The sequence below is a fragment of the Dasypus novemcinctus genome, chromosome 15, assembly GCF_030445035.2.
Source record: "Dasypus novemcinctus isolate mDasNov1 chromosome 15, mDasNov1.1.hap2, whole genome shotgun sequence".
NCBI lineage: Eukaryota > Metazoa > Chordata > Mammalia > Cingulata > Dasypodidae > Dasypus > Dasypus novemcinctus.
The window spans coordinates 59,997,155-60,024,159 of record NC_080687.1 but is presented as its reverse complement, the minus strand read 5'-3'; the positions used below and the strand labels follow the sequence as shown (position 1 = coordinate 60,024,159).

At 38.3% G+C, this 27,005-nt stretch overlaps 1 pseudogene; it reads right to left on the bottom strand.

Annotated features, from left to right (window-relative positions):
- Positions 1–14,598: 14,598 nt before the first annotated feature.
- On the bottom strand, positions 14,599–15,694 carry LOC101411301 (phosphoribosyl pyrophosphate synthase-associated protein 2 pseudogene; annotated as a pseudogene).
- Positions 15,695–27,005: the final 11,311 nt, after the last annotated feature.

The following is a 27,005-nucleotide window of genomic DNA, read 5'->3' as shown; positions in this document are numbered from 1 at the left end:
GATTTACATTTTTTAAAAAACTAAATTTTATTAAACACTAATTTATAGTTTTTAAAATTATTTTAAAGATTTAATACTATAATGTTAACTTTTTAACCTGGTATTTTCCAAACCAAAAAAGATTTCCCTAAAGGTTCTCTTTTACTGACTATTCCAGACTATGGGTTTGCGGTTTCCCCCCTTTGTGGGCTTTTTAAAATTAATGGCTTATAACCAATATGTTTCCAATGCTATGATGCAATTTTTTGTTTTATACTTGCAGTAACTGTAAGCAAAGACAAACTCAGTTTATAATTACCATCACAGTAGTTGAAGTCTAGGGGTAGGTGAAATTAGTTATAAAATAACCATAATTAAAAATAAGTTTAAGTTATAATTACTATTATTATAGTAAGCACTAGATAAACTTGAAGCAGCCATAAATAAAGGTAAATTGGTTTAAGATTACTATTACAATAGCTGAAATTTAGGCTATATTTACTGCACTGTAATAATTTCAGTTATAAATTTTTATATATCCATATAGAGGTACTTATACAATGATCTTTAGTTTTAGTTTCTAGAAAGTTTTTACTTAAAATTAACTTGAGTACCTTTTTTTATTAATTATGCAATTAAAATAATTTTACTAATAATAAATCTGTGCAGTTTTTCTGCCTTTTTCAGCAATTAAATAAATTTCACTCATGAATTATGCACTAAATTTACCAGCAAGACAGTATTGGCATTCAAAGATTCATTTCCAGGTTACCTTTTATTATATTCCAACTTGTAACAGGTGAACTCTAATTCTAGGCACAAGAAAACTGACAAAGTTAAACAGATTTTAAGTTGAACACAAAATTAAGCACAGATTAAAACAAAAGAATTTTATTCCTTTGCATTTTCAGGGCAGTTTTAGACTTGGGAGACAGGCTGACTAAACTTTAACGTGAAGAGGCCAAGCCAAATTGTGTTTTTTGTTTTTTCTTTGCAGTTTTAATTTTATGACTTTATTGTTTGATAGTTTCCCAGTTAAACCAGCCATTAAAAAGGCCATTAAGTGATTAGGAGTTAATTGTTCTAGCTAACAGACTTTGGGGCCTGAGGCAATAGCTTCCTTGTTAGACAAAGGCATTTTATTTCCACAGTTTAAAAACATTTTAGAGCATTCTGACACAAACCTGCAAAGAGAAATTTAGTAACAAGAAGTAGAAAGATAAAACATGGGTAAAGGTAAATTATGCAAAGGTATCCTGGCCTGTGATCACCCTGGGGAAAGGAACTTCCACTGTATTCATTTTGGCTCTGCCCCGTGCCTTCCTACTTCATTTTCTCAGGTATTAGGCTATGAACCTTATTCTGGCCAGATAGGAGTGCTGCTTGCAAAAGCATGGACCCGCTGGGAGGGGTAAGCCCTCAACTCTCTACCATTGCCATGCACCCCCCTAAGGGAGAGGGTGAGAGAATGCAATAGCTGGCAAGCCCAAAGAATGGCTGCTAAAATGGCTTGAAGAAGCTTTGCAGGGCCTGGCTCTCTCCCAGGGGAACCTCTGTCTTGGCAGGGCCATGATTCAAGCCATCCTAACTGGGGCCAGATTCTTCAAGCATGGGCACGTGGCACAGATGCAGTGCCAGCAAACAGTGAGAGTGGCGTACAAATGGAAGGTATGGGTTTAGAGCAAGAGAGCAGAGCATGTGCATGTTCCAGCTTTGCAGTTTGCTTTATAAACTATAAATTATTTCACTCCTTTGCCGATGGCAAGGGAGGGGCTCCAGCTTAACCAAAGTTCACTATTTCTCACAATTTAATACTACTATCTGGAGGTATGAAAATATACACTGGCATTGAATAAACACAGACAGAAACACAAAGCCCATCGATTTGACTCATAGTTTGCATTTTTCCAGTATGGCCATTTTGACCTACAGCTTGTTAATTATTGCAACCTTAGGGAGGGGGAACTTCTAACACCAAACTTTTAACAGGACTTTTTGCCTACCCTTACTGTTTACAAAACAAGCTCATTTGCAATCCAGCACCAAAACAAAGACTTATTTCTGGCTAAACCTTTCCACTGTTTAACTCATATTCAGAACCAAGCTGTATTACAAAAACCAATCATTTTTCTTTAACCAAGATTTTCCAAATCCAGACCAATTTTTTAGGATGCATTAGGACTTAAACCCATCAATGTCTTTTTCCACTAAAATCAAACCTTCACTATCTTGGTTAAGGCAGAAACAGAACCAGATGCTAACCCGTAGTTAGCTAAACTTAAATATCAGGATTTTTCTTTTCTTTCAGACCTGGAGAAGACAGCTTCCCTCTGAACATTTGGAGGTACTGGGGCCTTCTCTTTGGGAGCTGATCTGGCTCCCCTTCTAACATTTAAAGTCAGGTTTTTCTGACACTATGCCCCTTACCTGTTTGATGGGTGGAATTTTTTTGTTCCCAGAATTTCCTTTTAGACCTTTTGGTGCATCCAGTTGTCCCCGGGAGGACTCCGGCAAAGCCCACATCCTTTTTCTGGACTGAAAGGAGTCCAGGAGTGTCCAGATTTGGGGTTCACCTGAGCCCTCCCAGCTTCCTCAGAGATCTGAAAGGGGCAGCAAAGTGCTGCCATCTCTGGCCTTCATTGCAATCCTGGACACACCCCCAGGAAATGTTGTGGAAGCAAAGAGATTCAATGATCATGTATGGAAGGCCAGGACTCAGTACTATTCTTGGGAAGGAAACTTTATTAAAGACCAGCCAGGCTTGAGTGGGCCTCCTATTCAAAAAACCTGAGCCCTGAATAGGATCTTTGGGTTTCTTTTATACAGAGGATGTAGGAGTGAGGAGTCTAATGGTGCTTATATGCCAAAGGACTTTTTGTTAGTTTCCTAGAGTTTCAAGTGCTTTATCTGAGTATCAGATAGGTCTTGAATTAACACACACTCTCTCAGTAAGCTTGAATTAACACATCCCCCCACACATTCCAGGTAAGCTTGAATAAACACATATTTTCCACATCCCAGGTAAGCTTGAATTAACACATTTAGCTTACACACACAGCCCAGGTTATCTATGAAGAAACACATAGCCCCCTGCTGACAGCCCATATCAGAATGACTGAAGGATTTTAAGCAGGGAAATAATATGAACATATTCCAAGAAAACTTAGATTATTCAGTCAGAGCCATGAATTTTACCCAACTCATAAAACATCTTAAAATGGTTTCTCTGATTTAATTGACCCTTAGCGACTGGAAGAAAACGATAAGAAGGATCCCTTGTAATAATATCACATCCTCTGCCAACATCTTTTTAGTGGTTAGAGAGGGAAGCATATCTAATTGATAATATCTGGAGTTAGAAGATGAGAGGCCATTCAAGTCCAGATACTTTTCACTTAAAAATCTGTATAATTTGGGGCAAATTAATTAAATTCTTTGGGCTTTATTTTTGAGGAAGTTGAAAAGACTCTTTTTTATCCCCATTTTTTGTACATTTAGTTTGTTTGTAAAAGTCTGTTACTATAAATATGCTGCAGAGAATGAACAAATCAGCTTTTCCTATATTTTAGATTTTCTTTAGATTATTAGACACACAAGTCCTAGGAAAAATGTAATAATTTTTTATCTCTTCATGCATATTGTCAAATTATTGCCTAAAACCAATACCTAAAACCTAATCAGCTTTAGGTATTGTTCATTTTTTAAAATTCAACTTGTGAAAATGGTGTCTAATTATTTTAATTTGCCTTTCTTTGATTTCTTGTGAGGTTAAAAGATTTTCCATGTAGTCCTATGTTTCCTCTTTCTTGAAGAATACTTTAATGCCCTTTTCCTAATTTTAATTATTTCTCTATTTTCAAATTAGCTTCAGACTTATGGAAAGGTTATTTAAAAAACTCACATGTGTCTTACTCAGCTGCACCTTTGGTTGAGATTTTGCCCCATTTTTGCTTTATTCTTCTTTCCCTCTTGATATACACACACAAACACAATCTGTACATAAATACATATATAATTAGGTATGTGCTATATAATTAAAATATATAATTACTCTTTCAGAACCATTTGAGAATAAATTGCAGACATATGCACTTTCCAGATAAATACCTTGGTGAATATTTCTATGAACATAGATATTTGCATAAAAACTACACTGTAATTTTTAAAATTCAAGAAATTTAACCGCAACGCAAGACTATTATTTAATCAATACAATTTTTCAACTTGTCCTAATCATCCCAATAATACCCTTCAGAGAATTATTTCCTATTTCAGGATCTGATCCTTCAAATGATCCATCCCTTTATCCAAATTGTTGCTCATCCTTCTTTCGGATTTCTCCAAGCTTTCTGAGCTCCGAGTTCCCGCCCTCCTCTGCTCCCTTCCTGTTTATCCACATGTGTAACAGAACAGCATAAAAGGAATAGAATGCTGCCACCTCATTTCATGTTAGGTTTCCACAGTTATTCTCCAGATCGCTCTCTTACTCCTGCCTAAATTATTTTAGGTTTCCCTTTTCAGAGTCACATTTGCCATCTGTTGACCTAATTACCTAATGAGTCAGGTCTTATAAAATTTTGTTTTATTGTTTGTAGTTTTCTCTGCCTCCAGTGTTTTAGTAGCATCTGGGAGCTTTCAGATACTGTTTTCCATTTTCCATTTACAAATAAAAATTCTTTAGATAACACCATCAAATATAAAGCTGAAAAACTGTTATAGAAGGTAACTCTCCCCAACTTACACATGTCTTCTTTTCGGCCTTCCTTTAGTTACCAGAGCTATTAGTCTGTGAGCTTCTCTGCATTCTTTTTTGACAAGTAAACCATAGCTTTATAAGGTATTCTCTGCATATTTTATTTTCTGAAAATAAAAAGACTTCCTGAAGATAAGTAGAATATTTTTGTAGTCTTGATGACACAATCTGTTCATGACACAAGTATAGTCACTGCCTATGTGTAGGATCTAGGATGAAGTACTGTAATTGGAAAGCAGGTTACTCCTTTTTGATATAATTATTATTACTTTCTGAAAATTAATTATGTTCCCAACCATAATTAGATACTCACTGGAGGTTTGTCTTGAACTTGCAGCTACCTGTTATAACTTTCAGAATTTGATGATTGGCCAAAGAGAACACTGCTTATTTTCAATGCACTGTGTTTCCAGTGTCATTTACTAAGACTCTGATAGTCAGGCCCTTGCAGATGTGCCAGTCCCTTGAAAGAGAATTTAAGGAACCACACCACAGGAGGGATTATCATCCTGACCCGTCAAGCCAACTTTCAAGTGATTTCCTTCTGTTTTAGCTTCCTGTGCTGCTCAAGCAAATATCATGGGAATTTATTTGCTCATGGTTTTGAGGTTAAAAGAAAATCCAAGTCAAGGCATTACGAAAGCAATTCTTTCTCCCCAAAGATTGATGTTCTGGGACTAGCTGCCAGCTATCCTTGGCTCCTCTGTCGCATGGCAAGATACATGGTGGCATCTTCTGCTCTCTCCCTTCTCTTCTGGGTTCAACTGATGTTCAGCATCTTGCTTCCTGAATTTCATTCTGCTTATTCAGGACTCTACTATTAGATTAAGACCCATCCTAATTGAGGTGGGCCACACCTTAACTGAAGTAACCTCATCAGAAGGTCATATTTGCAATGGGCTCACAACTTTGGAATGTATTAGATTTAAGACCATGTTTTTCTGGGGTACATAAAGCTTTAAACCATCACATTGGTTTTGGTTTGTAATTCTTGGGTGTGACCCTTTGATGTGATCACAGTTTTTTCAAGAGAGCATTAAAAAAGCACTGTAAATTAGCTAAAAAAAGAGAACTCTATTGAATTAAGGAATGAATCCTCTGCTGCACTGGCTTTTATGAAGAGATAAACATTTGAGGAAAACAAGAAGATAAAGTTTATAAATCCAAATACTTTTCAAAAAGTTCTAGGGTAGGGAAGCGGACTTGGCCCAGTGGTTAAGGCATCCGTCTACCACATGGGAGGTCAGCAATTCAAACCCCGGACCTCCTTGACCCTTATGGAGCTGGCCCACATGCACAAGGAGTGCCATGCCATGCAGGGGTGTCCCCCGCGTAGGGAAGCTCCACGCGCAAGGAGTGTGCCCGGTAAGGAGAGCCGCCCGGCGGCAAAGAAAGTGCAGCCTGCCCAAGAATGGTGCCGCACACACGGAGAGCTGACACAACAAGATGACCCAATAAAAAGAAACACAGATTTCCGTGCCGCTGACAACAACAAAAGCGGACAAAGAAGACGACGCAGCAAATAGACACAGAGAACAACAGGGAGTGGGGGAGGAAAGGGGAGAGAAATAAACTTAAAAATAAAAAAAAAAGTTCTAGGGTAGACATGCTGGTTTTCTGAGGATAGTATAAATTGCCAATTTTTGCAAGCAAGACTCAAGTCATACCAGATTCATTTTTTCTCTTCTAAAGTTAACAATTTTGAAAACAAAAATTAAAGGCGCTTTAAAATATGTTGTTATTTTTCAAGGTTTATGTATAAGTTATTTTTTCTTTTAGTAGAGAATTTGTAGGTTTACAGACAAATCATGCATAAAATACAGAGTTCTCATATACCACCCTTGCACTAGTGTTGTATATTTGTTACAACTGATGAAAGAACATCTTATTAATTATACTATTAACTATGGACCATGGTTTACTTTAGGGTTCACTGTTTGTGTTGCACAATACTATGTGTTTTTTTAAAATTCTAGGAACATATACATATGGCCTACAGTTTCCCCTTTTAACCACATTCAAATTATAATGCAATTCAGTCAATTACATTCATCACCACCATCTATTACCAAAACTTTTCCAACTTCCCAAATAGAAACTATAATTTAAGCATTAACTCCACATTCCCTACCCACCTTGGCCCCCAGTAACCCATATTCTACTGACTCTTAATTTGCTTATTCTAATTATTTCATAAAAGTGTCATCATACAATATTTGTCCTTTTATGTCTGGCTTATTTCCTTCCTGCACAGGATGTCTTCAAGGTTCATCATACTGCTGCATTTATTAGAATCTCATTCATTTTTATGGCTGAATGACATTTCATTGTATGTCCAAACCACATTTTGTTTATCTGTTCATCAATTGAGGGATGCTTGGGTGACTTCCATCTTTTGGCAATCATGAATAATGCTGCAATGAAAATCATTGTGCAAATATCTGTTGAAGTCCTTACTTTCAATTCTTTGGAGTATTACCAGTAGTGGAATTACCAGGTCACAGAGTAATTCTATATTTAACTTTCTGAAGAACTACCAAACTGTCTTCCACAGTGGTTGCAATCATTTTACATTCCCACCCACAATGAATGAGTATTCCTATTTTTTGTACATCTTCTCCAATATTTGTAATTTTTTCCATTTTTTAGTAGCCATTCTAGTGAGTGTGAAATGGTATATCTTTGTAGTTTAGATTTGTATTTTCCTGATGGCTAATGACTTTAAGCATCTTTCAATGTGTTTTTGGCTATTTGTATGTCTTCTTTGAAGAACTGTCTACTCAAGTCTTTTACCCATTTTTTAATTGGGTTATTTGTCTTTTTGTTGTTGAGTTGTAGGAGTTCTTTATATATTCTAGATACTAAACCCTTATAAGATATGTGGTTTCTAAATATTTTCTCCCTTTGTGTAGGTGGTTGTTTTACTTTCACAATAAAGTTCGAGGATGCACAAAAGGTTTTAACTTTGATGAGACCTCACTTATGTACTTTTTCTTTTGTTTCTTATACTTCGAGGGTAAAGTCTAAAACTGTTGCCTAGCATGAAGTTGGTTTCCTATGTTTTCTTCTAGGATATTTTTATAATTCTGGTTGTTATATTTAGGTCTTTGATCCGTTCTGGGTTGATTTTTATACATCATGTGAGGTAAGGATCCACTTTCATTCTTTTCAAATAGGTATCCAGTTTTACCAGCAATATTCATTGAAGAGAGTACTCTTTTCCAATTGGATGGACTTAGACCCTTGCCGAAATCAGTTGGCTATAAATATGAGGGTTTATTTCTCAAGTTTCAATTCAACTCCATTTGTCTATATGTCTTTTCTTGTAACAGTGCCATACTGTTTTGATTACTCTGGCTTTGTAGTAAGTTCTAAGATCAGAAAGTGTAAACTTGCAACTTCATTCTTTTTCAAGATGACTTTGGCAATCTGGTGTCATTTACCCTTCCATATAAATTTGATGATTGGTTTTTCCACTTCTGAAAAGAAGGCTGTTGGAATTTTTATTGGGATTATGTTGAATCTTTAAATTGCTTTTGTTGGAAATGACATCTTAACAATATTGAGTCCTCCAATCCATGAACATGAAACGTTTTTCCATTTATTTAGGTCTTCTTTGATTTCTTTTAGCAATATTTTGTAGTTTTCTGTGTACAAGTCCTTAGGTTTATTCCTAGATATATATTTTTTAAATGTAAGGTATTTTTTAAAAAAGATTTATTTATTTATTTATTTATCTCCCCTCCCCCCCACCACCCCCATTGTCTGTTCTCTGTGTCTATTTGCTGCATCTTCTTCTTTGTCACTTCTGTTGTTGTCAGTGGCATGGGAACCTGTGTTTCTTTTTGCTGCATCATCTTGTTGTGTCAGCTCTCTGTGTGTGCGGCACCATTCCTGGGCAGGCTGCACTTTCTTTTGCACTGGGCAGCTCTCCTTATGGGATGCACTCCTTGTGTGAAAGGCTCCCCTACGAGAGGGACACTCCTGCGTGGCTCAGCACTCCTTGTGCGCATCAGCACTGTGCATGGGCCAGTTCCACACGGGTCAAGGAGGCCCGGGGTTTGAATTGCAGACCTCCCATGTGGTAGACAGACGCCCTAACCACTGGGCCAAGTCTGCTACCTATTCCTAGATATTTGATTCTTTTCTCTGCTAGTGAAAATGGATTTTTTTTTCTTGATTTCTTCTTCATTACTAGTGTATAGAAACAACTGATTTTACATCTTGATCCAATACCCTGCCACATTGCTGAAGTCATTTATTAGTTCCAATACCTTTACTGTGTATTTTTCAGGATTTTCTGTATATAGGATCACATCATAAGCAATTAGAGGAAGTTTTACTTCTTCCTTTCCAGTTTGAATGCCTTTTATTTCTTTTCACTTGCCTAACTGCTCTGACTAGAACTTCCAGGAACATATTGAATAACAGTGGTGACAGTGGGCATCTTAGAGGGAAAGATTTCAGTCTTTCACCATTAAGTATGATGTTAGCTATAGGTTTTTTCATATATGTCCTTTATCATGTTAAAGACATTTCTGTCTTTCTAGATTTCTAGTGTTCTAAGTTTTTGTATCAAGAAAGGGTGCTCTTAGCTTTTATCTGGGAGTGTCTTAATCTCTCCCTCATTTATGACATCTTGATGGATATAAAATTCTTTATTGATAATTGTTTTCTCTCAGCACTTTAAGAATTTCAGCCCATTGCCTTCTTGTTTTCCTGATTGCTGATGAGAAATCTGAACTCAATCTCATTGGGACACTCTTGTACATAACATATTGCTTTTTCTTTTGCAGCTTTTGGAACTCTGTCTTTGCCTTTTGTATTTGACAATTTGACCACTATATGTCTGGGCATACATTTCTTGATATTTATCCTATTTGGTGTCTGCTGAGCTTCTTAAAGGTTCATATTCATGTCTTTGCCCAAATTTGTGAAGTTTTCTGTCATTATTTCTTTGAATATTCCTTCTGCTCATTTCTCTCCTTCTTCTCCCTCCTATGACATGTATATTGGTATGCTTGATGGTGTCCCAGGGGGCTCTTGGGTTATTTCTGCTTTTTGTAATTCTTTTGTCATCCTGATTCCTTTCAATTGCCTTTTCTTGATTCTTTCTTCTACCAGTTCCAATCTGATGTTGAAACCCTCCTGGAAATTTTTCATTTTAGTTATTGTGGACTTCAACTCCAGTGGGTTTTTTTGGCGGGAGGTGGGAGAGATTCTTTTTAAAATTTCAATCTCTTTTTTTGAGAGTCTATATTATTCATTCATTGTTTTCCTGATCTCCTTGTTATTTTTCCACATTTTCCTTTCCTCCTTGGGCATTCTGAACATCATTTGTTAAAAGTCCTTGTCTAGTATGTCCACAGTCTGATCTTCTTCATTAATGCTTTATGGATTTTTACCCTCTTCCTTTGTGTGTGCTCTCATATCTTGTTTCTTTGTCTTATAATCTTTTGTTGAAAATGTAAATTTTAGTATTTTATAATGTTACCTTGGGATTTAGTCCCTAAACTATCTGTTTCTTAAGTTTGTATCCTAGGATTTAGTCCCTGAGCTGTTTCTTAAGTTTATATTCAGCTAATAATACGATTTTTCTTTAGTGCCAGGAGCTAACCAAACCAAACAAACAAATTTCAAAAAATACCTTTGCAAATTGGTTTTGTATTGGTTTATGTACTCTTCTTCTGGTTCAGCCCTCCTATCAAGGTCATCCCAAGGCAATTGCAAACTGCTGGGTCTTTCTTTCTTTCATTCTTTTTTCTTTCCTGAGTTTGCAGCTTGTCCTGGGCTTCTGCTTGCTGGTGGCCTTTGGAGTTCTCCTGTTCACCAGAGTTTGAATGCCTCCTCTACTCCCTAGGAAACAGACCTTCTCCCCCTCCTGGACGCTCTCCCACAGGGCTTAACGGGGGCCGTTGCCCTGGGCCATCAGACTCAATTTCTTTGTACACCACTTTCACTATCCCTAGCTGCTTTTACATGAAGGGCAAATTTGGGGGAGGATGAGTTGGAGAGGAGATTCCTAGATCAGAATTTCCCAGCTGGAGGGAGGCTAGGGACCCACACAGGACCACCACCAGCTCCACACTGCCCCAGGGAGGAGGAACAGGGTGGGGCAGCAAGGGTGCCAGGGATTTCTCCTATGGCTCTTTGAAGCTGCATTGTCTTGATTTGGCACTTGCCCAGTAAATTTAGCACTTTAATTTTTTCGTAGTTTTGAGAAAGGGTACTGTGTTTAAGGTTCCTCTGCTGCTTTTGCATGGAGTGGGTTGGAATCATGGTCACCATCAAAGTTGGGCCCCAGGGAGCTGAAGTAGCTGATCAAAGCAGTGGTTAATGATCAGAATGCACATCCCTGGTTCTTTATGTCTCTCCCTGGCACCAGCAAGCTGCACCAGGGGCTATGGTTGAGGACCTCACTGCTGCCTCCTGAGAGTCTGGGGATGGGCAATGTTAGCTGCTGCATGGAGAATGCAATTCACCAATATTTACCATGATTTACCAGACTCTTCCTCTCGCTCTTCCCTAGGTGTTGCACAGTGTTCTACTAGATTCTGGTTTAAAATAGTTGATTCAGATAGGCCCTGCCAATTTAATAGTTGTTCTGGTACAGGGACTGCCTGCTGGGGATTCCTTCTCCACCATCTTCCTACAATCTGCTTGATATTTATTTATCTTTTTTTAAAAAAAAATTAACAATGAATATTTAATAAGCATCAGTTTGAATATTATAAATATAGTCATATGCTGAAACAATTTAGCTACATTTGTAAAATGCTACATTGGAGGGCTGATTAGTGCTTTCTTAGCAAATATTCTGATTTAATTTTTTCACACATAGTTTCCCTTCTTTTGCAGAAAATAAATTTGATCACATATTTCTTATGCTTATCTATAAAAACTTTCCTAAAAATATCATTTACTGGATTCAACAGTATAACCTTTTTTGGCTTTTCAATTGCAGGTACCATACAGTAGGTCATTTTATTTATCTATTTTATTTTTTGGTAGATTTTGCTTTATTCAACTCACACTGATAATTTACATTTACCACTTTAGCATTCCCTGTAGATCCTTGTCATTCCTTAAAAGTGTCATTTGTCTTGGAGTAGAAAACTCGGAGTTAGTGGGTCTCTGGTTTGGAGTGGAACTCAAAAATAAAATCTTTAACAAATTGAAAAATAAAATATGAGAAATAGTGGGGTGCTTTCCTTTTCCTTACTTATCTATATTATCTTAAGAACTTTCCTCTCATAGACAGCTGCCTCAAAAGGAAATCTTCTTTAAACTGTAATTGAGAGAGCAGATGTAGCTCAGTGGTTGAGCACCAGCTTCCCATGTACAAAGTTCCAGATTCAATCCCCAGTACTGAAGAAAGAAAGAAAGAAAGAAAAAAAAGAAAGAAAGAAAGATTAAAAAAACACAAAAAAGTTAAAAAACATTTAAAAAACACAAAAACTGTACCAGTGCAGAGCCAGTCATAGCTAGAACTTAGGAGGAGGGGTAGAGATGCTCAAATAGTCTAATTGTAAATTGGCATTGGCAACAATTTGCCTCATCAGTGGAAAAAGTGGCAATTTCTTTTTGAACTAGAAGTGTTGAATTTGCTGTTTTAAGCATTTGTACATATTAGAAGTCTAAGGAGCAGCAAGTTAATGGAGGACTTTTTTCACTCCAGCATTAGTATCTTCAACCTCTTTTTTCTGGATGGACCAGCTCCTATTAACGTTATCAAGAAAAGTGGATGTGACATGCAGGAATGGTTATCCAAGGATAAGGGCTTTCCCACTTCTTACCTTTACCCCTAGGATGCAGGTTGTCATGCCCTTGTCCCCAAAGGTATTTTGAGTCTAGTGTCACCTTGGGACTACCCCATTGTCCTTTACCTGGGGTAAAAAAAGAAGACTTATCTGTCTGGGTCTTCTAAGGTATAATTTTAATAAACCCTCTTCCAAAAAGTTAGATCTGCTTGAAAAAAAAAATTGTTTGATTCTTGCAAAAGAGAGAGGTTAGGTTTTAATTAGTCCTATTTCCCTGTACAACTCTGCAATTCCAACACAGGATTTTTTTAAAAACTCAGGTGTTATGAGAAGAAATTAGAAAAGAAAATAATTTATGTGATGTGGACTATACATATTTTCCTTGTAAGATTCTATAACTAAAACTACATTCTGTTAAAAAATAAAAATAAAAATAGGAGAGCAGATGTGGGTGAAGCAATTGAGCATCCACCTCCCACACGGGAGGTCCCAGGTTCAGTTCTGGTGACTCCTGGGGGAAACAAAACAAAACAAAACAAAAACTATAAACCAAACCAAAACAAAAGAAAAACAGCTCAGGAACGCCAATGTGGCTCAGTGGTTGAGTCCCGCCTTCCCTGGGTTCAACCCGCCGCTCTGGTACCTCAAAAAAATGAGTAAATAAAGTCTCACAATCCTAAGTGTTGGCGAGGACTCTGACCAGCAGGAGCTGTTTGCAAACAGGTCACTACCTTTTTCAGAGCTTTGGCAGCATCCACCCAACCTGGGCACACCGTGGGCGACAATTCCTAGTCCCAGGATCCGACAGAAATGCTCACGGGTGACCCGAATGACAAGCCAGGACATTCACAGCAGCGAAACACGGCACGAGCGCAGGCCCCCAAGTGCAGGTGGAGAAGTAAATGGTGCCACGTCCACCTTGTGCAAGAGAAGCCCGCCGAGAAGACCAAGCCGCCACCGCGCCTGGCGCCGCTGTCCCCTGGGGCTCCCCGCGGCACCTGCAGGACGTTGCAGGGACAGCCGCGCTGTAAGTTCAGTAATGTCTTGGTACAGGAATGTTTCCATCCACACGTTCAGGCGCCACTTGTTACCCAGACGTCGTGGGGAAGAGGGAGGCCTCCCGAGGGGGTCTTGGGGTGCGAGGACACCTGTGAAGTCGGGGACTAGCGCAGGGTCTAGAGACAAGCCCTGGGGGTGCTGAGCCCAGACGGCGGCGGGGGCTGGCGCTGCCAAAGCGCTCTGCGCAGGGGTCCCCCAGCCCCGGCCCTGGGTGGAGGTTAACGGGCCTGCTGCTGCTGCGGAGATTCCCAGCGGAGAGCGGCTGCAGAAAGCTACCCCGCCCCCCTCGCCCCCTGCCCCGGAATTTGGGACCCGCAGGGACAGGAGCAGGGGCTCTGGCCACGAACCCAGGACATCGCGGGCTCCCAGCTGCTGGCCCTGACCCCCCACCCCCCCTCAGTAATCGCTGCTGCGGCTGCTGCTGCTTCACCTGCCCAGAGCACTTGGCCCGGCGGTTCTTGAACCACACCTGTACTGGGTGCTGGTGCGGGTGGAGCCTGGCCGCCAGGGCCTTGCGTTCCTCGTAGGCTGGTTACTTGCGATCCGCAAACTGTCCCTCCAGCTCCTGCTGCTGCTCTTTGTTCTAGACGGTGCATTCCTGCCGCCGCCTCCTCAGGGCGCCCGAGGATGGCCAAGGGGTCCATGGGATTCTGAGATTGCTCAATCATTTTATTTTATTAACTTTTTCCCCAAGCACTAGGGCTCAAGCGACTTTGGAACAAGACCGTTGATGAGCTTAAAAATCTGATCCCAAGTGATATCATTTAAATAGTTAAACTAAACACAATCAGGCCTTAACTTACTTTATTTAAGAGGAGAATAAAGATTTGCTTTTATAAAAATTGCTGCCCGAACTCACAAGCACTCAGACCCACTTAAAAAGCTGGTCTACCTTCATTGGAATTAAAAAGGAGAAAGGGTATTTCGGGGAAAACAAAACAAAACACAACTCCTTTGACATACTGAAAACCAAGCATGATTCATCCGGGTGTCCATTCTGCATGTTTCCAGTTTTGGCCTTCAGGAGTTCTGAAAACAAAAAGCTCTTCAGTCATCTAAACCTTTGTTTCTGAAAAGATAGGACATGGACTTCCCGTTGTGAATTTGACAGATGGTTTCTGAAAGGATCATGCTGATGTCTATGGTTTTAATTTGGGGGCACTGGAGTTTCTGGATTTCATATGGAATTGTATTGGTAACAACCACCTCGTTGATGGCAGACACTTCAGTCAGTCTGGGAGCATCCTAGGATAACAGGCTGTGAGTTGCTGTCACAATAATCGTATAGGCACCTCTTTCCTTCAGGTTCTCTGCTGCAGCAAGAAAACTGTCAATGTCATTGATAATGATAATAATCCTTCCCCCATCATCACAAACATCTATGATTGGGAGGTTTTTTTTTTTTGGAATCAGCATGCAGATCTCCAGGCTGTAGTGGATGGCAGCCACATTTCTGACCAGGTGGGGAATGACTTCTGTCCACCAAGTTGGACTTGGCGTCCTGCACTTCACAGTGAATCACTGCAATGCCCAGTCAAAGTTGCTTAGTGAAAGACTGTGCCCTCTTGGTAGAAGCTGGAGATTTGGCCATGATCACTCATTCCTGTAATCCAGGATCTCTTCTTGAATATTCTGTAATAGGAAGGGTGATGCTCTTAAAAGATAACAGGAATATTTATGAAGCCCTGAATTTCTTTCTTGTGTAAATCCATAATAATAAGATGAGTTAGACCAGCTTTGCATATCATTGAAGCCATCAATTTAGAGACAATGGAGTGTCTTTTCCTCATCTTGTACTATTTATTGTAAGGAAAGTAGGGAATCATGCTGACAATGGTCTTGGCACAAGAGGTTTTAGGGACATACACTATGATCAGGAGCCCCGTGATGGTGGTCTTCACATCCTTTGAAGCAGTTTGGTTAATGAAAATGTTTTTCCCCTCACAGATTCTTGAATTTTTACTCTTATTTCTCTTTTAGGTTCCTGGTAAATCTGCACTTTGCCCACTTCAACCCCTAGTTGTTTAGCAATTTTTTTTGAAAGCACCATACACGATGAACTAGAATTTGCTGAAAACAACACCAGTCCACATTTGGTTATGTTTATCTTAGCTTCTGGTTTAGGTGGGACCAAACAAATCATCAAAACCTTCTTGGTTTTCCAAATCCTCAGAACAAGAAAGGTGGAGCTGAAGAGCTCAGTGTTTTACTGTTTGCTCCTTGAAGTCAATTATGGACAACCTCCTTTTATTCTCTGATAACAAAATTCTTCAGTTATGAGCCTAGGAGAAGTCCAGACTTGAGGTGTTGGCAAGGTGGTAATTTCTCCCAGAGGATGGTAGCATTCTGAGGCTGGCTGCCGGTGATCCATGGGTCCTTGGCTTTTCTATCACGTGGCAACAGACATAGCGGTATCTTCTCTTTTCTCTTCCCAGTTCCATTGACATCCAGCTTCTAGCTGCTTGAGGTGGCTTCTCCTTGACATTTATTTTTAAGAAGAGCAAACCTTTTTTTAAAATTTTCTATTTGCTTTGGGTAAAAAAAAAAGTTTCAGATTCTGAAAAAAGTTTCTAAACTTTTTTTTTTTCCATTAAAAAACTTTAAAATCCTCTGAAACCAGTACTAGAACTGCTCAGGTCAGCTATAGGCTGTGACATTATTTCTTTCGAGTACTCAAGAGTGGGATTGACATTTAGAGAATTCAAGTAGCTGGAATTGAAAAACAGAGTATGAATAATTTATGCTATTTTTGTCATTTGCTCAGAAATAAGCACTGAATGAACAGCCATTGTACTGTCAGAAATGTTGTATCTGCACCGGTAACTTTGTTGAGCTTGGAATCTGACTGTTTTCTAATTTGCACTTGGTGACTTTTAAATTTCTGGAAATATTTGCTTGTTAATGAATCACACTTTTTTTTCCAAAGCATTCCAGGCTATTGATTTTTCATTAGTCAATATTTTTAATTGATAAGGCCAGAGCAGGATACTGTGCTTGGTGCTGCTTCAAGACCTAAAAATAGATACTACAATTTAGGAGGCTGGACTTTGGTGAAAGACTAAGTAGCTTTGTATACTTTCTCTGCCATTCACTAGCTAGGTACTTTGGGCAAATTATTTAACCTCTGTGCTTCAGTTTTCTCATTTATAAAATAAGAATAGTAATAGAATCTTCCTTAAAGGTTTTTTAAAATGTTAATTCTTTTATTTTTTTGTTAATTAGAACAGTTATAGGTCTATAGAAAATTCATGCAGGAAATAGAGTTCCCATATAAACACACACACACATACACACAGTTTGCCCTGTCATTAACATCTCAAAAGGTTTTTGATGATTAAATGAGCTAATACTTGGTAAAGGGCTTAGAACAGTACCTGGGATTTAGTAAGTACCAATGGTTACTATTAAGATAAATTGATGAAAATTTCTTTTCAATGGGAGTGGTAGATATGTGAGTTACTCATAAAAACGAAACAACTTGACCTTGGAGGAAAGAATATTGACAAAGAATTAGAGCTGGGTGTTGTACTTTAGTTCCATTGTGGCTTTAGATACATCTCATATCCTGTCTGATAAATGAATTTCACAATACTTGCCCTAATACCTCACAATTTGATGAGATGAAACACATGAGGTATTATAATATGTACTACCTACATGAAGTCTTCCCAGAATTTTTCAACAAAAATTAATTTTTCCTTCTTGCATACTCCCTATGCTGTTGTTTTGTACCTTTGTTATGATTTTTATCATGTCATGCTGAGTCTTATACTGTAGTTAATTGTCGATGTGCTTCTTTCTCCAACTAGGAAGGTCTTGGTGGCAGACACTCTTACTTTGTAAAAATTGAATATGGACTTCTGGGAAAATGAAAGATTAGAGAGGCAGAGAGATCACTTCTCTTCCAGAAAAAATAGCTAGAGGACAGCCGGACACTGTCTGGAAGACTGCTCTGGGGCTCAGGACACCAGGGAAAGGTGAGGCATAAGCCAGAAGAGAGAGGGGTGAAGGAAAGGAGTCTCAGCTGGGTGAAGAAAATCCCACAAGTAGAGCTGCAAAAGCAGCAGTGGACACCCTTCCCCCCACCTACAGAGCAAATAGCAGTCTGTGGACTGCAGCAACTGCAGCAGCTGTAGACTGAGGGAGTTGCGGGGGTCCTTTTCCCCAAGAAAGGGAAGAGGGAGGGACACAGCCTACAGTAAATTCAGATTATGGCTAATGAACTTGGTCTGCTGCACTGAAGGGGTCACATACTTCCAGGCTGGGTGGGGCCACAACAGTGTTTGCCCTGAGAGTTGGCAGGAAGCTAGAGATAATTTGCCTTCCCAAACACCCTTGCTACTGCACAGAGGTGGTTGCTGAAGAGGCAGAGGTAGAGACGGTGTGGCTGACCAAGGGTGGAGAACAGCCTCTGAGAAAGAGTGTTCATGAGGTTTGGCCAGACCTGAGGACATTGCTTCTGCACTGCCTATCTGCCTGAGGAGTTACACTGAATATATTCCCCCATAACACATGGGGTCTGCACTGAGAGGTCTGCCAATGATGCATCTGCTGACCAGACCAGAAAAGTGGTTGAAAAAGGAAAAATAATAAATAAATAAAGCAGTTACCTTTACTGCCCCCCTCTCCAGGAACCTGAACCTCATTACTAGGTCCTTAGCCCTCATTTGAGCAATTAAAGAGGGGCAATCCAAAATATCTAGAACAAGTTGAAACAAGAGTCAATGAACAGTGGAAGCACACATCTACTTAACAGTAAATCCCCTAGGCAAGAGAGAGAACTGAACATCAGAGTAAACTCAGTATCAGAATAAGATGCATAAACATCAGCAAAAAATTACAAGCCATCCTAAGGGGAAAAAATGATATGACTCAGGTAACGGAACAAATTAAAGTTCCAGATGAGACACAAGACTTGAAACAGCTAACCAATGGGTTGCATATAAACCTCCTAAATCAAATCATGGAAGTGATGGACAACAAGGCTAAATAAATAAAAGACTTTATGAAGACAGTGAATGAGCACAAAGAAAAATTTGAAATCATGGATAGAAAAGTAACGGAGCTCACAGGAATGGAAGACATGATAAATGAGATAAAAAATACAATAGAGACCCACAACAGCAGATTTAAAAATCATGGAAGAAAAAAAAAAAATCAGTGATGTGGAGGAAAGAACAACTGAAATTGAAGACAGAGAAAAAGAGAGAGAGAAAAGAATGGATAAAATTGAGCAGGAACTCAGAGAGTTGAATGATAACATGAAACATACCAACATACATGTTGTGGGAGTTCCAAAAGGAGACAAGAAGTGAAAAGGGGCAGAAAGAGTACTTGAGGAAATAATGGCCCCAAATTTCCCAACTCTCATGAAAGAATGAATATACATGTTCAGAAAGCACAGTGTACTCCAATTAGAATAAGTTCAAATGGACCTACCCAAGACACATAATATGCAGAATGCCAAATGTCAAAGATAGAGAGAAAATTCTGAAAGCAGCAAGGGAAAATGAAACACCCCATACAAAGGCTGTTCCATAAGACTTAGTGCAGACTTCCAGGGAGATGGCATCAGTCTCACAAAAACAATGAAGGATGGGGAAAAAGCTATCAGAAGGAGCTGCTTTGGGGCTCTGCAGACCAGGAGAGTGCTGTGCATCATCCAGGAGAGAGAGGGACAGAGAGATAAAGAGGCCAAATGAAAACCATGAGTTACCCTTGTGGCTGGGAATGGCATATATACCCCACCCTCAAGGTGAATAACCTTGATAAAACCCCTGCAGCCAACTGAGTGGGGAAATAATAGTCTCCTCCCTAGGAGGAAGAGGGTCTGGTAAAGGGCAGAGAATGGTTTCTTTTCAGTGATTTTTGCCAGCTGAGCCTGCTTTGAATCTCAAAAAAGACCCCAGCCAGTGGAAGAGGGGAATGGGGATCTGATCAGGCAGGCTGTCCCACCCAACCACCCAGGAACAGAGAGGAACTAGGTCAGTCAGGGGGTAGGTCGAGAGAGGAAGCCAGGAGAAATATCTCACCTGAGAGAAAAGAGGGTGGGGAGAGCCAGATAAGCTTTCAGAAGCCTATCTGACCTGTGGAGTGGATGTAGCTCAGTGGAGAAATTCCTGCATCACATATATTAGGTGCCTGGTTCTTAGTACCTTCTAAGAGAGGGGATCCAGAGAGTGATCAAGTGGGTTGTCAGGAACCCAAATGGTACTTTCTGACAGGGAACTTACAGTCTGAGATTCTTTTGGTTTAGGTTTTTCAATCTGTTATTTTATATCTTTTATTATTACTTTTATTTATTTCTTCATTTTATTTTGCAAAAACCGGGTACCTTACCTGTGGACAGCAGGCTGCAGCATGATTGTTTGATGAGCAAGAGCAGACTGAGATGGTTCCTTGGGGCCTAAAGGGAAGCCTATTTTTCCTGGGTTATTTTTTGTTTTTTCTTTGTGGTTTTCTTCTCTTTGTTTCTTCTTTCTCTGTTCTTTGTTTTTTCTCCTTAGTTTCTATATTTCTTACTAAGCATTTGAAAAAAGACCTTAACCAAAAGAGGGGAATGTTAAATAAAAATGAGTTTTTATGGCTAAAAGGTTTCAAAGTGATTCGAGAGGTCATTCCAGAGGTTATGCTTATGTATGTCTCAGCAGGATCTCATTGACTGTCACAGTAAGTAGTGCTGCAAAAAGAGAGGATCCTGAGGTCTCTAGAGATATCTAGACACTAGGCAGAGCAGACAATCTCAATAATTCAGCATCCTGTCAGTGGGTCTTACTTTGGAATATATGCTCCCCAATATAACACAATAAAGACTCATTTATAATTTCCTTACACATGGCTCGTATGCCCCTTTTATTTAAACCTGTATTTAACACTATACTCATTAAATATACATCCCAGAACCTTAAATCTTTGGTCTGTTCATATACTGGTTGAGCCCTGAATCTCAGCAGAGTTGCAACAGCTACTCTCCAATTCATTGGACTCATCCAGAACAACTAAAAAGAGAATGATGATGGATAACCTCCATCCCAGAAAACAGAGAGTACCCAAAACTGTAAGCAAGACAGTTCCATCCAGCTGCCCCATGGGATCTAAGCCTCCTTTCAATTAGAAACAGAGTGGGCATCACCATCTCCAAATCCTCAAGATTGAGGAACGAACAAACATAAGAGGGGAATGCAACTGTGGACTAAATTAGACTTATCATTATTATATGAATGAAAGAACTTGTATCATTGAAATAAAGGCAGTGGCCACCAGAGGTTCTAACGGGAGGGAGAAAGAATAGGTGTAACATGGGGCATTTTGGGGACAGTGGATTTGTCCCGATGACATTGCAATGATGGATACAGGCCATTATACATTTTGTCAGAACCCATAAAATTGTGCAATAGAAAGTATAAGCCATAATGTAAACTATAGACCATGGTTAGTAGCAAAGCTTCAATAAAAATTTGTTCATCAATCATAACAAATATAGCATACTAATAAAAGATATTAGTAATGGGGAAAAGTGTGGGAGGGCAAGAGGGTAGCTATACGGGAATATCTATATCTTCAATATAACATTTATGTAATCTAAAGCTTCTTTCAAAATAAAGTGAAATAAAATAAAATGAAAGTCTTAGTATAGATTTGTCTTTGGAAACCATGGAGGAAAGAAGGCAGTTTTATGATATAGTTATGGTATAAAAGAGAAAAACTGCCAGCCGAGATTCTTTACCTGGTAAAACTGTCCTTCAAATATGATGGTGAGTTTAAAATATCCACAAATAAACAGAAACAAAGGGAGTTTGTAAAAAATAATTCAGCTCTGCAGGAAATACTAAAAGGAGTTCTGCAGCCAGAAAAGAAAAGACAAGAGAGAGGCTTTGAGGAAATGAAGACTAACAGAAAGGGTAACCAAAAGGTAAAAAGGTGAAAAAAAGAAAAAGATATGAAATATGAAAGTCAAAGGATAAAATGACTGAATCAAGTAATGCCTTTGCTGTAATACCATTGAATGTTAATGGATTAAACTCCCCAATCCAAAAACATAGGCTGATGGAATGGATAAGAAACATGAGCCAGCCGTAAGCTGTCTGCAGAAGACTCACTGTAGACACAAGGATGGAAATAGACTGAAAGTGAAATGTTGTAAAAAGGTATTTCATGCAAAAAGTAACCAAAAGAGAGCAGGGATAGCTATAGTGGTGTCAAACAAAACAGAACTTAAATACATAAAAGTGATAAGAGATGCAGAAAGCCATTATTTATTAATAAAAGGGAAAACCCACCAGGAAGGAGTAACACTTAAAAATATGTACCTAAACAGGGTGCCTCAAAAACATAAGGCAAACTCTGGCAATACTGAAAAGAGAAATAATCCTCTGTGCAAAAATAGTTGGAGACTCCAACACACCACTCTATCAACAGATAGAACAATTAGACAAAAGATCAACAAAGAAACAGAGTACTTGAACAATGTGATAAATGGCTGGACCTGACCCACATATATGGAACACTGCACTCCAAATCAGAGTATACATTCTTCTCAGTGCTCATGGATCTTTCTTCAGGCTAGATCACATGTTGGACCTCAGGACAGCTCTCAATAAATTTAAGACGATTAAAAATATACAAATCACCTTCTCTGATCATTATGGAGAGAAGGAAATCAATAATAGACAAGAAAGGGGAAATTTTGCTAATATATGGAGACTAAACAACATACTCTTAAACATCAAGGAAGAAATTGCAAGGAGTGGCTGTGGCTCAAGTGGTTGTGTTCCTGCCTCCCCCATGGGAGGTCCTGGGTTCAGTTCCCAGTGCCTCCCGAAAAAACAAACAAACAAAAACAACAATCAAAACAAATGAAAAAAAAAAAAACACAACTCATGGAAGCTGATGTGGCTCAGTGGTTGAGCGCTGTCTTCTCATATACAAGGACCTGGGTTCATTCCCCATACCTAAAGGAAAAAAAAAAAAAAAAAGGAAGCAATTGCAAGAGAAAATTAGTAGATATCTTGAGGGAAATGAAAATGAGAACACAATATATTAAAGCATACCAAATTTTTGGGATAGAGTGAAGTACTGACAGAGAAATTTACAGCCCTAAATGCATACATTAAAAAAGAAAAAAGAGCTAAAATCAAAGAACTAACTGAACGGGAGAAACCAGAAAAATAACAGCAAACCAATCACAAAGCAAGCAGAAAGAAAGAAATAACAAAGACTGAAGCAGAAATAAACGAAATTGAGAACAAAAAACAATGTACAAAATCAACAAAACCAAAAGCTGGCTCTTTGAAAAGATCAGTAAAATTGGCAAACCCCTAGCTAGACTAACAAAGAAAAAATGAGAGAAGATATAAATCAGTAAAATCAGAAATGAAAGCTGGGAAGTTATGACTGACCTACAGAAATAAAAATTGATCATAAAAGGATATTATAAGACACTGTACACCAACAAACTAGACAACCTAGATGAAATGGACAAATTCCTAGAAATGCACAAACAACCTAAAATGACCGTACAAGAAATACAAGAACTCAATAAACCAATCACATTTCAAGAGATTGAAACAGTCATCAAAAATCTTATAACAAAAAAATGTCCAGGATCAGATGGCTTCATAGGTGAATTATACCAAGCATTTTGAAAAGAATTAACATCAATCCTGATTAAACTCTTCCAAAAATTTGAAGAGGTGGGAAAATTACTCAACATATTTTATGAAGCCAACAAAAGTATAATATTAAAACCAGATAAAGACACTACAAGAAAAGAAAATTACAGATCAATTTCTCTATAATGAATAAAGATACAAAAATTTTCAGCTAAATACTTGCAAATAGAATCCAACTGCATATCAAAAGAATTATACAACATGACCAAGTGGGATTTATTCATGGTATGCAAGGGTGGTTCAACATAAGAAAACCAATTAATGTAATATACCACATTAACAAATTGAAGGAAAAAAAAATACCGGATCATCTTGATTAATGCAGAAAAGGTATTCCACAAAATACAGCCTCCTTTCTTGATAAAAACACTTCAAAAGGTCAGAATAGAAGGAAAATTCCTTAGTATGATGAAGGCCACATGTGAAAAACTCACATCCAACATTGTACTCCATGAGGAAGGGTTGAAAGCTTTCCCTCTAAGATCAGGAACAAGACAAGAATGCCATCTATCACCACTGTTATTCAACATTGTGCTAGAAGTTCTAGCTAGAGAAATTAGGCAAAAACATAAAATGGAAAAAAGGAAGTAAAACTCTCACTATTCCTGGATGACATGATCTTATAGTTAGAAAATCCAGAAATACCTGTAACAAAGCTACTTGAGCTAATAAATGAGTTCAGCAAAGTGACAGGATACAAGATCAACTTGCAAAAGTCAGTAGCATTTCTATACACTAGTAATGAGCAAGCTAAGGAAGAAATCAAGAAAAAAATTCTATTTACATAGCAGCAAAAAGACTCAATATCTACGAATTAATTTAACCAGGAGTGTAAAGGATCTGTATTCAGAAAACTATAAAACATTGCTGAAGGAAATGAAAAAGATCTAAACAACTGGAAGGACATTCTGTGTTCATGGATTGGAAGACTTAAACATAGTGAAGATATTGATTCTACCCAAATTGATTTATAGAGCCAATGCAATACCAGTTAAAATTCCAACAGTCTACCTTACAGAAAGAGAAAAGTAAATTACCAAATTTATTTGGAAAGGAAAAGGGTCGTGAATAGCCAAAAACATCCTAAAAAAGAAGAGTGAAGGTAGAAGTCTCATGCTTTCTGAACTTAAAGTGTATTATAAAGCTACAGTGGTCAAAACAGCATGGTACTAGCATAAAGATAGACACTTTAATCAATGGAATAAAAATGAGAGTTCAGAAATAGCCCCACACCTCTATGAACAACTGATTTTTGATAAGACTACCACGTCTACTTTTCTGGGACAGAACAGTCTCTTCAATAAATGGGGCTGGGAGAACTGGATATCCATAACCAAAACAATTAAAGAGGACCCCTATCTCACTCCCCATACAAGAATCAACCAAAATGGATCAAAGACCTAAACATAAAAGGCCAAACAATGAAACTCCTAGACGCTCACATAGAGAAACATCTACAATACCTTGTAGTAGGTGGGTGTCTCTTAAAACTTATACCCAAAGCATGAGCAGCAAAAGAAAAAAATAAATGGGATCTCCTTAAAATTAAACACCTCTGCCCCTCAAAGACTTTGTGAAAAGGGTAAAAAGGCAGCCTACTCAATGGGAGAAAGTATTTAGAAATCACACATCTGGCAAGGGTCTAATATCCATGATCTGTAAAGAGATTCTAAAACTCAACCATAAAAAGACAAATGACCTGATTAAAAAATGGGCAAAAGTCCTAAACAGACACCTATATAATGAAGAAATACAAATGGTAAAAAAAACACATTAAAAAATGCTCAGTATCACTGGCTATTAGGGAATGTAAATCAAAGCTACAATGAGATATAATTTCACATCTACTAGAATGGCCACTATTTATGTAGCAGTTTGATTTTTTTCTCCCCTTCCCCCCACCCTGCTCTTTTTGCTGTGTGATCTTCTGTGTCTGTTTCTTTAATTTTCTTACTGTTTTAAAAATATAATTGATTTTTTTCTCTTTTCACCATTTTATTTTTTAAAGTGTGTCTGTATCTTTTTGTCTTTTCTTCTCATTTTCTCCTCTAGGCTTCACCAGGGTTCAATCCTAGGGACCTCCAATGTGGGAGAGGTTTCCTGCTGCTTGAGCCACCCCAGTGACCAGTTTCTGTTGCATCTCACCTTGACTCTCAACTGTGTCACTCTTGTTGTGTCATCATCTTGCTGAGTCACTTGCTTTGTGGGCCTGGCTCACTGTGTTGGCATGCCTTTACCAGGAGGACCTGGGGATCAAAGTCAGGTCCTCTTATACGGTAGACGGAAGACAAATCACTTGAGCCACATCTACTTCCCCTAGCAGTTTGATATTATTTATGAATTCCAAAAATAGATATTGCGTTATGTTTGTAAACTGGTTTGTTCCTTTGGGCATATTAGATTACATTGGATTCAGAGATTTCACTTTTACTTGATTAAATAATGATTAAGACTTTGATTAGACCATGTCAGTAGGAGAGAAACAAGCCCCATGAAGAGAGGAACCCAGGAAGCCTGAACACTTGCAGATGTCAGCAACATCTTGCTCCAACATATGGCAACAGACTTTGGTGAGGGAAGTAACTTATGCTTTACGTCCCAGTAACTGTAAGCTCCTACCCCAAATAAATACCCTTTATAAAAGCCAACAGATTTCTGGTATTTTACATCAGCACCCACTTTGGCTGACTAATATAGTTAATAGAACAAAACATGACAAGTATTGGAGAGGATGTGGAGAGACAGGAACACTTATTCACTGTTAGCTGGAATATAGAATGGTACAGTCACTGAGGAAATCTGTTTGGCAGTCCCTAAGGAAGTTAGGTATAGATCTACTAGGTGACGTGACAATACTGAACTAAGAGCAGTGACACAAATAGACATCTGCACACCGATGTTCATAGTGGCATTATTCAGAGTTGTCAAAAGATGGAAACAACCCAGATGTCCATCAACCAATGAATGGACAAATTGTGGTGCATAAAGCTGTGAAGCATATGACAACATAGATGAATCTGGAGGACATTGTGTTTAGTGAAAAAAGCCAGGCACAAAAGGTCAAATATTATATGGCTTTGCTGTTATGAACTAAATAAAATGAGCAAACTCATAGAGTTAACTAGAACATAAGTCACTAGAGAAAAGAATATGGTTAGAGAATGTGAAGTTGAGGTTTAATCTGTGCAGAATGTGTAAAAAGTTGTTTGTAACTGTTTGGAAATGAATAGAAATGGTGAAAGCATATCTAGAATTTGTAATTAGTATTTCTAATATATGAGTATGATAATGCTTTGTTTTTTGTTTTATTTGAGGAATAAAAATATACTAATATTGATTGAAGTGATGAATGCATAACTTGGTGATTATACCAAATGCCATTGATTGTACACTTTGATACATTGTATGGCTTATGAACAACAAAAAATAGGGTGTGTTTGGAGGAAAATACACCAAATGTAAGATATGGACTACAGTTAGTAGTAATACTTTGATGACATTGTTTCATAATTTGTTACAAATGTTTCACAAAAATGCAAGTTATTTGTGGTGGGGTGATGTTTGGGAACCCTGTATGATGTTATGCATGTTTGTTTTGTAAGTTCACAACTTTTACTATATGCTTATTTTTAGATATGTTCATGTATTAATATTTCAATAGTTTTTAAAATGAAAATAAAATCAGTTAGCACTGTGACTTGAACATAATAGACACGTGACAAGTGTTCATTAAAAAGGGCACTGACAAGTATAACTTGCCAAATGAAAATAGAATTATTATTG